This window comes from Ambystoma mexicanum, chromosome 4q (genome assembly GCF_040938575.1).
Source record: "Ambystoma mexicanum isolate Mex_15411 chromosome 4q, UKY_AmexF1_1, whole genome shotgun sequence".
Classification (NCBI taxonomy): domain Eukaryota; kingdom Metazoa; phylum Chordata; class Amphibia; order Caudata; family Ambystomatidae; genus Ambystoma; species Ambystoma mexicanum.
The window spans coordinates 839,662,709-839,677,354 of record NC_090928.1 but is presented as its reverse complement, the minus strand read 5'-3'; the positions used below and the strand labels follow the sequence as shown (position 1 = coordinate 839,677,354).

The window sequence follows — 14,646 nt, the reverse complement described above, 5'->3', positions numbered from 1 at the left end:
ACCCACAAACGAAATCTATATATGGGCACAGGGAACTGTGCTACATTGCGCATTACTCAAGTATTCTGTCTCCTTACATGGCAATTTTAAATATTGGCATTTCATTATCAAACAATAATGTACCTTTACAACTTCTTGACTATCTCTTGAATCTGAAGCAAGAACATTCTACTTCCGTCACGTGCTCGCAGTTATCAACCACTTCTAGCGCGTATCAGGTAATCATACTTGGCTATTCCGCTACAGACTTGTTTTATGCATGTCAAGTAATAGTTTGTATGTATCGTGTGATCATTTTACCAATTGTTTGGTTAGTGCTTTCCAATTGATATACACCCTAGTTGTCGTCCCCTGGTGTTTGTTTTCAGTTATAATTAGTGTTATCCATACTAATGCAAGTACTGTCTTTCAGGGAGATGCTGAAGCGTCCACCAAATTGACAACAGCCCTAGATGTTGTTCAGCCCGAAGGTATGGATACTGACAGCTCAACTGACCGTCATCAGGACTGGAACACTTGTCGTTTGATCATTCTACACCATGTTTCATTTGTGGTTAGCCGTTGATATGTACCTGTGCGGTCGACCCCAAGCGTGTGTTGTGTTTTCAATATTATATTCCTTACTAATGCAAATACTATGTTCGAAGGGATTGTGTCCTCCGACGTATTCCTCATCTTAGATATCTCCTTCCAGCTCTGCTGGCCTCGGAAATTTTTTTCTCTAGAGGACGCTGCGCGTCGACGTCCTCCGAGTCAATGTCCCTCGACAGCTGCCGTATCGACGTCATCCTGCCTATAAAGGCCACGCGCAGCGTCCATTGCTCAGTTCCGTTTTTCCGCGCTTACTCAGTGCCTCGGAATACCGTTGCTCAGTTCTTGTCAGATTAATCCTATTTACCTCGAGTTATTTGATCCGCACTCGATGGCTTCCTCGTCGGAACCGACAACTCCTCGATCCGGCTTCAAAAAATGCAGAGATTGTGAAAAAAAGATGTCACTGACTGACCCTCACAGAGTTTGTCTGTGGTGTTTGGGAGCTGAACACCATTGTTCGGAGTGCGAGGACTGTATGTCCATGACAGCTAAGGCCCTGAAGGAGCGTAGGGGGAATCTGGAGAAAGGTAAGACTTTTAAAGCTTCTTCGTCGACGAAGTCGAGACACTCGTCTCCTCGTCACCATTCGTGCTCCAGGTCTCGGAGTGGGTCCCATCACTCCTCGAGATCGAAGCACTCGAAGAGGAGACGTCGAAGATCCCCTTCTCCGTCTTCCTCTGTTTCGCCAAAAAGAATCCCTTGCCTCACAAAACATAGTTCCCGGGCTGAATGGGAGGAATTCCGCAAAAATATGACACCAAGAAAAGTCACGGTCACGACACACCCAGTGACTATCCCCAGGTCCTCGATGACGATGGCTTCGAGATTGTCGAGTAGAATCCCAATTCTGTCGAGGTCATCGAGGCCTCCGCCTTTGTTTTCGACGCCACGCTCGAAGCCTTCGGCGTCGACGACATCAACGTTTTCGAGGCCGATAATGACAAGTTCGGCACCCTCTGCCTTGGAAATGCGATTTACTCCCTTTATGAGTTCAGAACAATTGAGAACTATTTCCTCAATTTTGGAAGAGGGTGAATTGTCTGAACAGGAAGACACATTTGAGTTGCAGGGACCTTTAACCCAAATTAGAGAGGAATTTTCCTCTGAAGAACGCAGGTTAAAGGATCTTCATGATTCCTTACATGAGGCTAGTGGGTTAGACCCTTCCCCTGAGGTGGAGTTTGCTAGGCCAGACCCGGGGGAGCATGCTGAAACCCCCTATAGAGCCTTAATGGCCAGGATCACAGAGTTTATGGGGTGGTCTGCACCTTCACAATCTTTCCAACAAGATGACCTCACAGATATTCTTGACAAAGGCCCACCGGAGGATCCTGTGGTGCCTTTCCATAAAGCTCTTCAGAGGAAGATTATGACGAACTGGGAAACCCCAGATGTCGTCCCGGCAGTAAATCAGACTTTCTACAAAATACAGGGTATCCTCTACAGACCCGGAGTTTTTGTCAAAACACCCATCCCCAGAAAGTCTGGTGGTACAGGCAGCATCTTCTACCGATGTCAAGATGGCTTATCCTACCGTCCCACAGGACAGGGACGATAAAAAATATGATGCTATGGCAAAGAAAGTCTTTTCAGCATGTAGCATGGCGTTAAAATCTGTGAATGCTACTTGCACCCTTGCTAGATTCAGCCATACACTGTGGGAGTGTGCTTCTACAGCGGCTGACTGCATCCCGGAGGGAGAAGAAAGGGAGGCGTTCCTGAATATCATACAGGACGGTAAAGACGCTATGTGCGAATCCCTCCAGACGGGCATTGATTCGGCTGACAGTATCAGCAGAGCAATGGCGGCAAGTACAACAACCAGGTGATTTGCTTGGTTGAGAAAGTCTGGTTTTGCCCCAGATATGCAAGCCAGGCTCTTGAACATGCCATTCGATGGCTCTTCTTTGTTTGGGAAAAAGGCGGATGACAGTTTAGAAAAACTGCAAACTTCAAAAGCAGCAGCAAAATCCCTAGGCGCTGCAATCCGTCAGACACCTTTTCATCCCACAGGAACCTCTGCGAGAGGCAAGTCCTTTCGCTTCTACTCCGCATTCGGAAGAGGTAGAGGACGACCGGCTCAAAGGGGACAAAGAAGAACTACCCGAGGTGGACGGGGTAGATATTCAAAGACCGCAGCAACAGCAGGTGCCTCTTTACCATCGGCATCTGCATCAGCTGCCCCAAAACCACTCTGACGACTTCCCTCACAGGACACCTGTAGGAGGCAGGTTGACTCAACATCTGGCGGAATGGCAGGCTATCACGTCAGATGCTTGGGCATTGGAAACAGTTGCCCAAGGTTACTGCCTGCCTCTCCTACGCATACCTCAGTCATCCACCGGGGATCAGCTCTCAGAAAGCTCCAGATCTGCTCCTCTTGCAGGAAATTTTAGACCTGCTAGAGAAAGGTGCCATAGAAACGGTACCTGTAGCAGAGAGGAACAAGGGCTGGTACTCCCCTTACTTTATCATTCCAAAGAAAGACGGAGGACTGAGACCCATCTTGGACTTGCGAGAATTGAGCAAATTCCTCAGAAAAGACAAATTCAAGATGGTCACTCTTTCTCAGATCCTCCAGGCCCTTCAGTTCCAGGACTGGTTGGTATCTCTGGACCTTCAGGACGCTTATTTCCATGTGCCTATCCATCTCAAACACAGGAAATACCTGAGGTTCGCAATTGGCAACTCTCACTATCAATTTCGAGTGCTGCCATTTGGGCTGACCTCCGCCCCGAGGGTCTTCACCAAGTTAATGTCGGTAGTGGCGGCAAGTCTAAGGAGGGAAGGGATTCTTGTCTACCCCTACCTGGACGATCGGTTGATCAGGGCTGTCTCTTCGGAACAAGCTCAGATCCAACTATATCACGTGTGCCACTCCCTTCACAGACTGGGCTTCTCCCTCAATTTAAAGAAGTCACAAATGATACCATCGCAGAGACTCCAGTTCATAGGAGCGATCCTGGACACTTCCCTGGGAAAAGCCTCGTCACCAGAGGTGAGGGCTCAAGATATTCTACAGATGGTTACCAAGTTCCAACATGCCCAACGTCTCCCAGCCTTCGACTTTTTGAGGTTGCTAGGCCTCATGGCATCCTGCATTTTCCTAGTGCCAGAGGCTCGCCTGAGAATGAGATCCCTCCAGTGGGCACTGAGGACTTAGTGGTCACAATTCTCATGGAGAATGACAGATCTTCTTCAGGTTCCCGACAGGGTGGCTCGAGACCTTCAGTGGTGGGCCTGTCAGGAGAACATTCTGAAAGGAGAACATTTTTGGCAACCCTGGCCGGAGATAACAGTAGTCACGGATGCCTCACTCACGGGGTGGGGAGCCCACGCCAACGACTTGACCATCAGCGGTCATTGGTCTCCATCGGAGTCCAGACTACATATCTCAACCTGTTAGAGCTGAGAGCCATCAGACTTGTGCTGAAGGCGTTCCTGCCAGCTGTACAAGGGAAAAACGTCCTGATAATGACGGACAACACAGTGGCCATGCATTACCTCAACAAAAGAGGAGACGTAGGATCACTACCCCTGTGCAGAGAGGCGATGCAGCTCTGGTTTTGGGCAATCCAAGAAGGAATCTCTCTATCGGCAGTTCACCTAGCCGGAGAGAAGAACTTGACAGTGGACGCTCTGAGCAGGCAGAACAGTCTCCCATGAGTGGGAACTAGCTCAGGAAGTCCTTCAAGAGATCTTTGCCCTTTGGGGAACCCCTCAGGTGGATCTGTTCGCCACCAGCGTCAACAGGAAATGCTATCTGTTCTGCTCAAGGGAATTTCCCCCGAGAGGGGCTCTGGGAGACGCGTTCATAGTGGACTGGGAGTTTCCGCTTCTGTACGCGTTCCCACTGGTCCCTGTCATTCATCAAATGATCAGGAGGTTGAGAAGATTCCGGAGAACCATGATCCTAATTGCCCCGGATTGAGCCAGGAGAACGTGGTACCCGGACCTTCTAGACTTGTCCATCTGCCCTCCAATTCGACTTCCACTCAGAGAGAACCTACTCTCACAGAAGGGAGGTCAGGTTCTCCATCCAGACATCAAAACCCTCAACCTTCACGCTTGGCTTCTGAAAGGTTGAGGTACAAGGATTGGGACCTCCCTGATGATGTTATGGAGGTGTTGCTTTCGGCAAGGAGGCCAGCAACAAAGTCTTTATACCGCTGCCGTTGGAACAGATTTTGCAGCTGATGTAGAGAACAGAATATCGACCCTTTTGCATGTGGTACACCAATGGTTTTGTCCTTCCTTCTATATTTGGCGAATTCAGGCCTTCAAGTTGGCACCATTAAGGGCTATCTCGCAGCGCTATCCATCTTTAAGCGCACTGCGGAAGAACCATCCTATTTCAAATTACTCTTGGTAATACAGTTTCTAAAGGGGTTAACCAATGTTTATCCCCCAAGACCATTCCAAGTTCCTCTATGGGATTTAAACTTAGTACTAACTTTCCTGATGGGCACACCTTTCGAACCACTCCATTCTTGTTCGTTAAGATTCCTTACCCTTAAAACTGTTTTATTAATAGCACTTACATCTGCTAGAAGGGTGAGCGAATTACAAGCTTTTTCTTGTAAACCCCCTCACACAATATTTCATAAAGACAAAGTTGTCCTGCAAGTGAAGCCTAATTTCCTCCCAAAGGTGGTTTCTGAATTCCATATCACTCAGAAGATTACCCTACCATCTTTCTATCCTCCTCCTCACCCGGGGAAAGAGGAAGAGAGGTTACACAGGCTAGACCCTAGAAGGGCTTTAAGTTTTTACATCAGTAGACTAGCCAGGATAAGACAGGCAGACCATCTGTTTGTAGGTTACGCAGGTCACAAGCTGGGATTACCAATAACTAAGCAGACCATTTCCAGATGGATCATTCTAGCCATTCTGGAATGTTATAAACTGGCAGGGAAAGAGCCCCCTCAAAACCTTAGGGCTCATCCGACCAGAGGTATTGCAGCTTCATCGGCCCAAAAAAGAGGCGTGCCGGTTAAAGACATCTGTGCGGCCGCTACATGGTCGTCTGTCCATACCTTTACACGTTTTTACTATTTAGATTCCTCCTCCAGTCAAGAGACTAGGTTTGGAAGGGCTGTACTGCATTGTATTCATCAATAGAAGACAGCGTGAAGTCAGTACTCCCTCCTCCAATAATAGAATACTGCTATGGGAGCCTATCTAAGATGAGGAATACGTCGGAGGACACAATCCCTTTGAAGAACAAGTTACTTCTTACCTTGTAACGTTCTTTCGACGGGATGTTCCCCCAACGTATTCCTCATCGGCCCTCCCATCCATCCATCCCCGCAGTTCTACTTCCCGTGTTGTTGCAGCTTACGCTCCTTCAGGGTGATTAGTCTAGTCCAGAAAGTATTATTGTGGGCTACAAAACGGAACTGAGCAACGAACGCTGCGTGCGGCCTTTATAGGCAGGATGACGTCAACGTCGATACGGCGGCTGTCGAGGGACATCGACTCGGAGGACGTCGCAGCGCCCTCTAGAGAAAAAATTTTCCGAGGCCAGCAGAGCTTGAAGGAGATATCTAAGATGAGGAATACGTCGGAGGAACATCCCGTCGAAAGAACGTTAAAAGGTAAGAAGTAACTTGTTCTTTCAGGCTGTTATTGAATCGTCAACCCACGCACTTAATGCAGAGCCAGACATTCAAGTAATTCCGGTGGAAGCGGGACCATGCGGATACGAATCGGCGCAACAGCTTTCGGAAGTGCGCACCACATTGACAACAGCCCTAGATCTTCTTCAGCAGCATGAGGTATGGATACTGACCGCTCGATCGAGCGTGATCATATAACGTGATTCCATTTGCTATACTTTCTTCCCTATTAGCGCAAGTACTGTGTTTCAGGGAGATGATGGAGCTTCCACTACAATCACAAGATCCCATTTAGATGATGCAGATGTAAAGAAATCGGAGGAATAAGTCGATTAAATCTGATCATTTTTAAATATTCCTTGATTCTTTTAGCCAATGCAACATTTGTGGTCATCTCTTTATATGCACCTGTGCCGTCGACCCCAAGTGTGTGTTATGTTTAAGATGTTGAAAACCATACTAACTCAAGTAGTGTGTTTCAGGGAGTTGCTGATGGCTCCTCTTCAATAAAATCCTTCGTGGCAGTCCATGTAGAGCCAGAGGCATGAATACTGACATCTCCATCGAACTAGGTCATCAGAGCTCGAATACTTGTCGTTTGATTGTTTGTCCTCACGTGCGTTTTACGCTAACAATATTTTGATACACAGTAATGAAAATACTATGTTTCAGGGAGTCGATGGAGCCTCATTCCGTGCTGTCTATGCGGATACAGAAAATATAGTCGTTGCAGCGTAAGAGGAAGGGGAGACATGTGGATACGTATCAGAGCAACAGCGTGCAGATGTTGAAGGTCGAGTCAAAAAAGTTGTAAATAAAAGAAACCAAAATAAGGTTAGTTACAAACAGTTCATAACTTTAGAAATTTTTTTGTGTTGGGGACTATTATGTTTTATTCCAGTCAATTGTACTATACTTTATCTTGTGTTTAAACTGAACATCCCTTTTCCAATCTGTCCTCCAGTTACCCGTGGGTCTACGAACTATACATGCACAGTGAAGCGAATGAGAGATGTTGCTTGCCAGACCATTTACACTATGGAGGAACTATTCATTCAGACGCGGCATGTTGAGACTCGGGATGCTCATGTCCAATGGCCAGAACATGAAATGAATGTGTCCGGAGAATACAGCAAAGTTCTATTGGACCATTGCTACAGTACGACCGCACCGCCGCAACAACATGATACTGGAAGTATTGAAGATAGCTCTGAAGTAGTCGCAGATCAATTCACACAATCTACACCCGCCAAAAAATTGCCACCAAAAAAGCTGTCGACATTGTTGTGTTTTCCCATCAATGTTGAGGTAGCAGATGTTGAAATGACAGAGAATGAACCAGCAGCAGCATTCGCTGACGCATCAGAACTTGATATCACCACTTTTGAAAGAAATATCGCTGCTATGTCCTCAGTGTCACAGGCCGAATCAACTTTGACGCAGGATGACAGTCTAATGAAAGAGGGCAAATACAGTTGTTTGATGGATATTATAAGTATGCTTAAATGTGGGCATTCCGTCAGGGGAAAAGTATGTGGGAAGTCATTGATTCATGTGACTCGTCAAAAACAAGGCAGTAACGTCACAATACATGCCGCCTGTAGATTACATCATACGTTCTCATGGTCTGCACAACCGATGCTGAGGAAACTGCCAGCAGGCAATCTACTGTGTGCAGCTGCATCACTTTTTAGTGGCTCCTTTTTTAGAAAGTTAGTCTTTCTTTCAGTTTGTGGGACTCCATTTAATTTCAAAAACGCAGTACTACAAATACCAACATGATGATCTGTTTCCGGCCATTAGTGATGCTTGGAAAATTGAAAAATTGTCTCTAGCAAGTACATTCGAAGGCAAACGATTCAGGCTAGCTGGCGATGGACAGTGAGACAGCCCTGGATTTTCTGCCAAGTACTGCACCTACCACTTTCAGGACATGGATAGTAAGAAAATTGAGAGTTCGGTGGTCGTACAGGTAACACAATGTACATCCTCAGTGGCCATGGAGAAACTAGGATTTATAAAATCAGTGGTATATCTACAATCGAGGGGAATGCACATCAACCTCAGCCACGGACAGACACGTTTCAATTGCCAAGACAATGAGAGAGCAGTTCCCACATATTAAACATCAATTTGACGTATGGCATCTTGCTAAATCAATCAATAAATCTTGGCTGCAGGGGAAAAAAAAAAGGTTTGGAAAGTATTTCAGAGTGGTCCCAGTCTATCAGCAACCATCTTTGGTGGAGCTCCAAAACTTGTGAAGGGTCAATGGAAATACTACTTGAAAAATGGCGGTCACTGATGCACCACTGTACCAACGTGCACCGCTGGTCAGAAAACCTACATTTCCACCAATGTGAACATGGCCCTTTATCCCCACTGGAGGCACGGAAGAAGAAGTGGTTGAATCCATCTTCACTGACACACAAAGCCATTGAGAAGATTGTTTTCGATAAAACTCTATCAAGAGATTTGAGGGGACTGACAGAATTTTGTCACTCAGGAGGTTTGGAGGGGTTCCACAATATGTGCCTAAAGTACAGGCCAAAGCGCTTGCATTTCAGCATACAGGACATGGAACATAGGAATCTACTTGCCGTCTTGGCCCATAACGAGAATCTCGGCCGTGAACAATCTAGGACTAAGGGTTATGTAAGGATGCCTCGCTACACTAAGGCCTTTTCAAAAAGAAGTAAGCAATGGATGATCAAACCAGTCTATGAGGAAATGGAGTTTGACTTTGTCAAAAGCCTTATTGTTGCTGTATTAGAGAAGCACAGATATGGCATTTTGAACGTTTCTGTGCAGAGCACTGATCCATTGCCACCCAACGTTGCCACTGTGCCATGTCCACCCAAAGGAGAGCTGGTTGTAAAGTACAAAACCCGGTTTAAATAATTGTAATACGATTGTCTTTTTGTAATTAAATTTTATTGTACAGTGTGCATACAAAGTACGCTAACCCTAACCCCTACCTTCACCATCCTGAGTGCTGTACTACCTGGGTGTCCTCTTTGAATTTTTTCTCTATTCACCTCATATTGCTGACCTTGTCTGTGTATGTATATATTTTTGTTGATGTAACTAATTTTCGCAATCTCTTATAAATGCTGGGCACTGTTAACCGAGGGGAGGCTTGCGTATTGCAAATAATAAAACAAACAATAAATCTCACTTTCAAATCAACTGCTCGGGTACTTTATACTTTCACCTGACCTTCCCCAAAAAATTAAGTCTCAATAGTTATGGTTCTTTGGGGCTTCAAAGCTCGCAGACAACAAGGACAAAATTGGGGCCTTAGAATGCGCCAAGCGAGCCGTTGCAGATGGGGGAGAAGCCAGTTCGCATTTGCACATTTTGGCGCACTACATAGATGGATTTGAAACTTCAAGTTCTCATAGATGGCTTTACTACGGGATGTTGCAAAGAAAGAATGTATGCTAATTTCTCGTGAAGGTCTGCGGCTTTGATTTTCAGTTCGCGCCCTGAAGAGGCCCACAACCCGCACTGGCAGTATATGATTCTATTGTTTTTTTTACCTTGAGAGACCGGGACCATGCAGAAAGAACTTCATTTGAAGGGGGTTTGGGGGGTGCAATAACATTTGAGACGATAAGGCAGAAAATTCTTAAATTAGACCGAGTTTCATGTTAGTTCAGTATACGAAAAATCGTTGTCAAGAGCACAGTGGGATTTACAGACTGCATTACGCAGAGACAAAATGGAAATTGCAAATATAATGTAAGTAACTCTTTAGACGCTTTTATACCGGAATGAAGAATTAATGAATGGATGCATGAATAAATGAATGAATGAAGAGCTTTGAAAAGGTTTGTGGGATTGGCCTTGTAGCGGGCACATGGGCATGCAGGTCCACATTCCACATGCATGTAGACAAAAAGTCGTTTCTCATTGTGTGCTAACCTCGATTTATTTAGTTAGTTTTCGCATTGATTTTAGAGCCGAACATACTCCATTGCACTATACTTGAAAGCAAATGGTTTCAGCTCGGCCGTAATAAATAAAATGAATAATATTAAGATTGGCTGGCGAGACTAATTATAAATTTTATGTTTTCAAAATAGGTATTTACTCCCATTTTGCCACTGTCACCAGTTTCAGACACCGGCAGACGGTTTCTTCAGCCACCAGCTGCAGCTTAATGTAAACAACTGCACCATTCTGATGATCTTATGGGACGATCGCCAAGGGCCCATATGCCCTTACATGGTACTAGCGGCTAGAAGCAACATATCAACCTTTACGCTGGCCTAGTGCCTACTTGATGGAACAGCCTTGCGGTTCAACGTGCGACAAAAGTGCCTCTTTGAACGAAAACCAACACCCTGTGTACCATAAAGGAACAGCGCGTGACTCACGATAACATTTTAAGGATTTGCGGATAGAGATAAAAGAAAATAAATGACTTTCGGAGTTCATATGGCAATTGCTGAATATTCTATTGACATTTAATGTCAAATGTACTTTACCAAATTTACTGTGTTGCTGTTTGGTTTTTAAAGTACAGTTTCATATTCCGAATTGTGGCGCGCTGTGTTGTGAGCAGATCTGTGTTGGTTTCCGAGTTCTGTGTGAAGTCGCGTAGAAGACGACTGGGCGCGTTTGCCTACGCAGCACAGAAACGTCACGGAGAGAGGTGGGGAATATGAATGTTTTGATAATGTCAGGGGCGGGGGATATGATGTAGTGCCGCAAAAGCATGTCAGCCAGGGCGATGGGGGAAATGATAGGATTATCACAAAATGGCAGCTCCCTGGTGCCTGTTTTCGCATGCGTTTAATGGACGAAAACTCTGGTAAGGTCCATAGGAAATATTTCTAAAATCGAGCGACTTGGGCTTAAAAACACATGGCCGACCCGTAGGGGCAATAAAACATGTTGACCGAACCATTCCTTTAAGGCACTAGGCACTTTATTAGACTATGGAATATTTTTAAGTACATATAGTACATTTGCATATGGTATTACAGTCAATATTGCACAATGCACTTTAAATGAGGAGACATTTTATCTCATCCAGCATGTATAGCTTATTTGCACATATTATAAACAGCTGATATTGCACTATGCACTAGACACTTTAGTATAGATTGTACAGACTTTCCAAGTTAAACCAATACATTTTTTGTATTAAAGATATAGCAAATCATTCTGTTAGTAGCAACATTTGCCAAAAATATGAAATCACTTGATTTCCATCAACAAATGAATTGAAACAAGTTTCCAGCTAAGCACTAGTCACTTTATCTCCTCAATTATATGGTTGTAGAATGTAAAATCAAATTTAAAAACATATATAAATATGCATATTTTCCCCACCTGCATATTTAATGCAACACGCAATCATATATAATATCAAATGTTATACATTTTTTTGACATTATTGCACTTGCACTGTATATAACTTATCGAAAACCACTTTGCCAAAAATAAGTCTGTAACTTTAAAATATTGGCGGCAGAAGGGACTCATCCAACATGGCCGCCACAAACAGACGAATTACAATGGTAAAAACATTGGTCTAGTGGTGGCAAAATAGGAAATGGATCTAAGCCAAACAGGAAACGCAATATAATCCAATGTAAACATGGTGTCAGTTAAAATCTGACAAAGCCCAGTTTGGAGTGAAACGCATTATTGAAATTTTTCACGGGTGTGCTTTCTTAAAGTCCATACCAAACAATAAAGGACATTTTAATTAATGGAAAATGCACCAGTGGCATACTTTTTTGAGGAATGCTGGATGGAGGAGTGCCGCTGTGAGCCGCTGCTTTGCGGTTCGTTTTTGCTTTGAATATATATATATCCCGTTTTAACCAACCAAAGTATCTTTACTATGGCAGAAACCAGTTTCTTTCTTTGTTCAGCTACAACGCTTCCTTTAATTTTTCACCCCCTTCAATTGTTCCACTGTCTCCCTCCTTGGCAATACCACTCTCAGAATGACATCTGGTCTTGGAGTACCCTCATTGTGGGCGCTGTGCAGTCTAAATCACTGCCTTGTCTATGTACTGCAGACTACAGGTGCCTTTCCCTCTTTTGAATGCCCTGCTGTGCTCACTAATCCTATCTGGGTGCCTCTGTCTGTTGGCTGTGACACTACAGATTTTCCTGTGCTGGCGTTCCCAGCCGCTTCCATCTTTCTGCTGTGTCCTCGGTGTCGTTTTTCTGCCAGCCGCTTCGCGTTGCCACTCTTCCTGTGCTTCACTGCACCGGCAATGCTTTAACGTGGTCCTGTGTTCCCTTCACACACAGGCAGGCTTTAGAAATTGGGAGCTGAGGAAGCCTACTTTTCTATGTTTTCAGGGTTTACTTTCAGGGTTTTCCGGGCTCGATGGGGGAGCTCTGCAATTAACCGCTTCAAGTGGAATAATTCATCCAATCCCAGAGCTCTCGTATCATTATTGCAAAGCATAAATTAGTTTTCAATCATTGATTAACGGAGTTTGCTACTTAAAATGTTCTTGATTAGCACACACACATTTGATTAGCAATGTTGCAATTATCATTTTAATGTCAACAGAAGTAATTTGTACTGAAGACCTAAAATGAGCCACAGTACAGCTTTTTTGTGTACCCCTGAAGTAAGACATTCGTGAGATGAGTCGTGCCTTGCAAATTGTTTAAAACTCTGCTAAATATTCAGCTCGAGTAACTTGGTTTACCTACTCTACCTCAGAGAAATGCACTTGACCCATGGAAAAATAATGTAAATGCGCTTTCTGTAAAATGGTGCATGTCACCACATACCCACTTTGTTTGGCACAATGCTGCCACCCAGAGGCCAGCCATTCACAGTGAAACATTTAGTTTGACATTTACTAAAAACAAAGTAAATGTTAAGTTTCAAACATGACCTGTAAATGGTACTCGCCCTACATAAAATCTACTAGACTATTCGAGTGGGCGAGTAGACCTTTTGAGCCCTGGGTGAGTGTTTGTAAAATGTGAAAGATTAGCTGCATGAATGGACACAAATAGACATGATAAAACTGTTCTGAAAACTGTTTGCACCTGTGCAGGGTGGGGGGAGTGGAGATGGCCAAACACCTAAACATAGCCTCTAGAGCTTGCTTTGCTCCAAATAGTGTATGGTATTGCAGTAGATGTACAGAGTGGATGGCAGTATTGAGCTCTAGTTTGTGTAAATGTCTAGTTGGCTTTGTGTATGCATTATGTAAGAGGAAAGAAAGCAGGCAGAGAACTGGGCAAACTAGATTAATATTTTAGTTATCAGCCAACTCCCTTTCAGGGGAGCTAGTATAAAGCAACAGGATGAGATAGGTCAAGGAGTATTGGATCAGCTCTTGGGCTGAGCACCTGTTGCACAGATGAAAGTAACCAGCAGGTTCCAGTACATCAAAAGTATCTGGCCGTGTGAACATGTAGGTTTTCAAAACCACTCGTCCGTATGATGCATCTTACACAACAAAATGAAATCTAGTTGACACTGAGATTTAGGTGCAGTAACCTAAACTTTACTGTAAAGCATGGAGATAATGCATTGTTTTACAGCAGCAATATTGTAATTATGCAACTTTCATTTTTAGGCATAGAATTGCATGGCTGTTTAAAAAAAATAATAAAGTAACCATTTTTTTCCAGACAAGATATAGTTGGCTTAATCATCCCGATTTGACTTCTGGTTTGCAATTATCGGAAAAAGAAAAAACTGTCTAGTACCTTAGGCCTTTGGCACTTAAGAGTTAAGGAGATTACTGCTGCACCCCCTCTCCATTTGCCCCTTTCAATTTGCATTGACCTGAGAAAAGAGGGTTGAGAGAGCCTTGAGGGCAAAAGAGGAATTTAGGGTGAGCTGTGATTTGATTAAGCAGGGTAACCTTAAATAGCTTGCTCTGCTATAAATGTGCCAATGTAATTAGAAAACCTACCGAATTGCATTGCAAATTGCTGTGCAACACTGCCTATTTTATGCCATGTATTACATCATAGTCGCGCTGTTTAGTTGGTTTTGGTGTAGGCTTTTATGCGCTCAGCAAAGATGCAACAAATGGTGATATCTATTTGCATGGTACCCTTAAATGAACATAGTGATTGATGTCTTTCACTCTTAAAAAATTACACCTTGTCTTTGATCAGAGTTGAAAAGCATGCCTGGATGTACACTTGGGCACATTCGGCCTATTGGAACATCATAACCAGTGTACTCTGCATATGTTGGGTGTGACGTGAAGTTAAGAATGGTTGAAATTGACACCTTTTGCGAGCTCCAACCTTGCACCAAAGCTTTTAACCATGTTGCAGGAAAGTAAACATTGAGACTAGTAATTGAGTTTGTAGAGTCACGGGTCCCAAATATGCTGTCAACTGTTAAAGAAAAATGTTCCACCTTTCTTCAGAACCCTAGCGTGTGCAATTAGGTAGACTTTGTTTATTCTCGTACAGAAGA

General features: G+C 44.2%; 1 protein-coding gene across 1 annotated transcript in view; it reads left to right on the top strand.

Annotated features, from left to right (window-relative positions):
* Positions 1-14,646, top strand: part of GTF2A1L (general transcription factor IIA subunit 1 like) — a 1,760,055-nt gene that overhangs the window by 116,955 nt on the left and 1,628,454 nt on the right. The window lies entirely within an intron of this gene.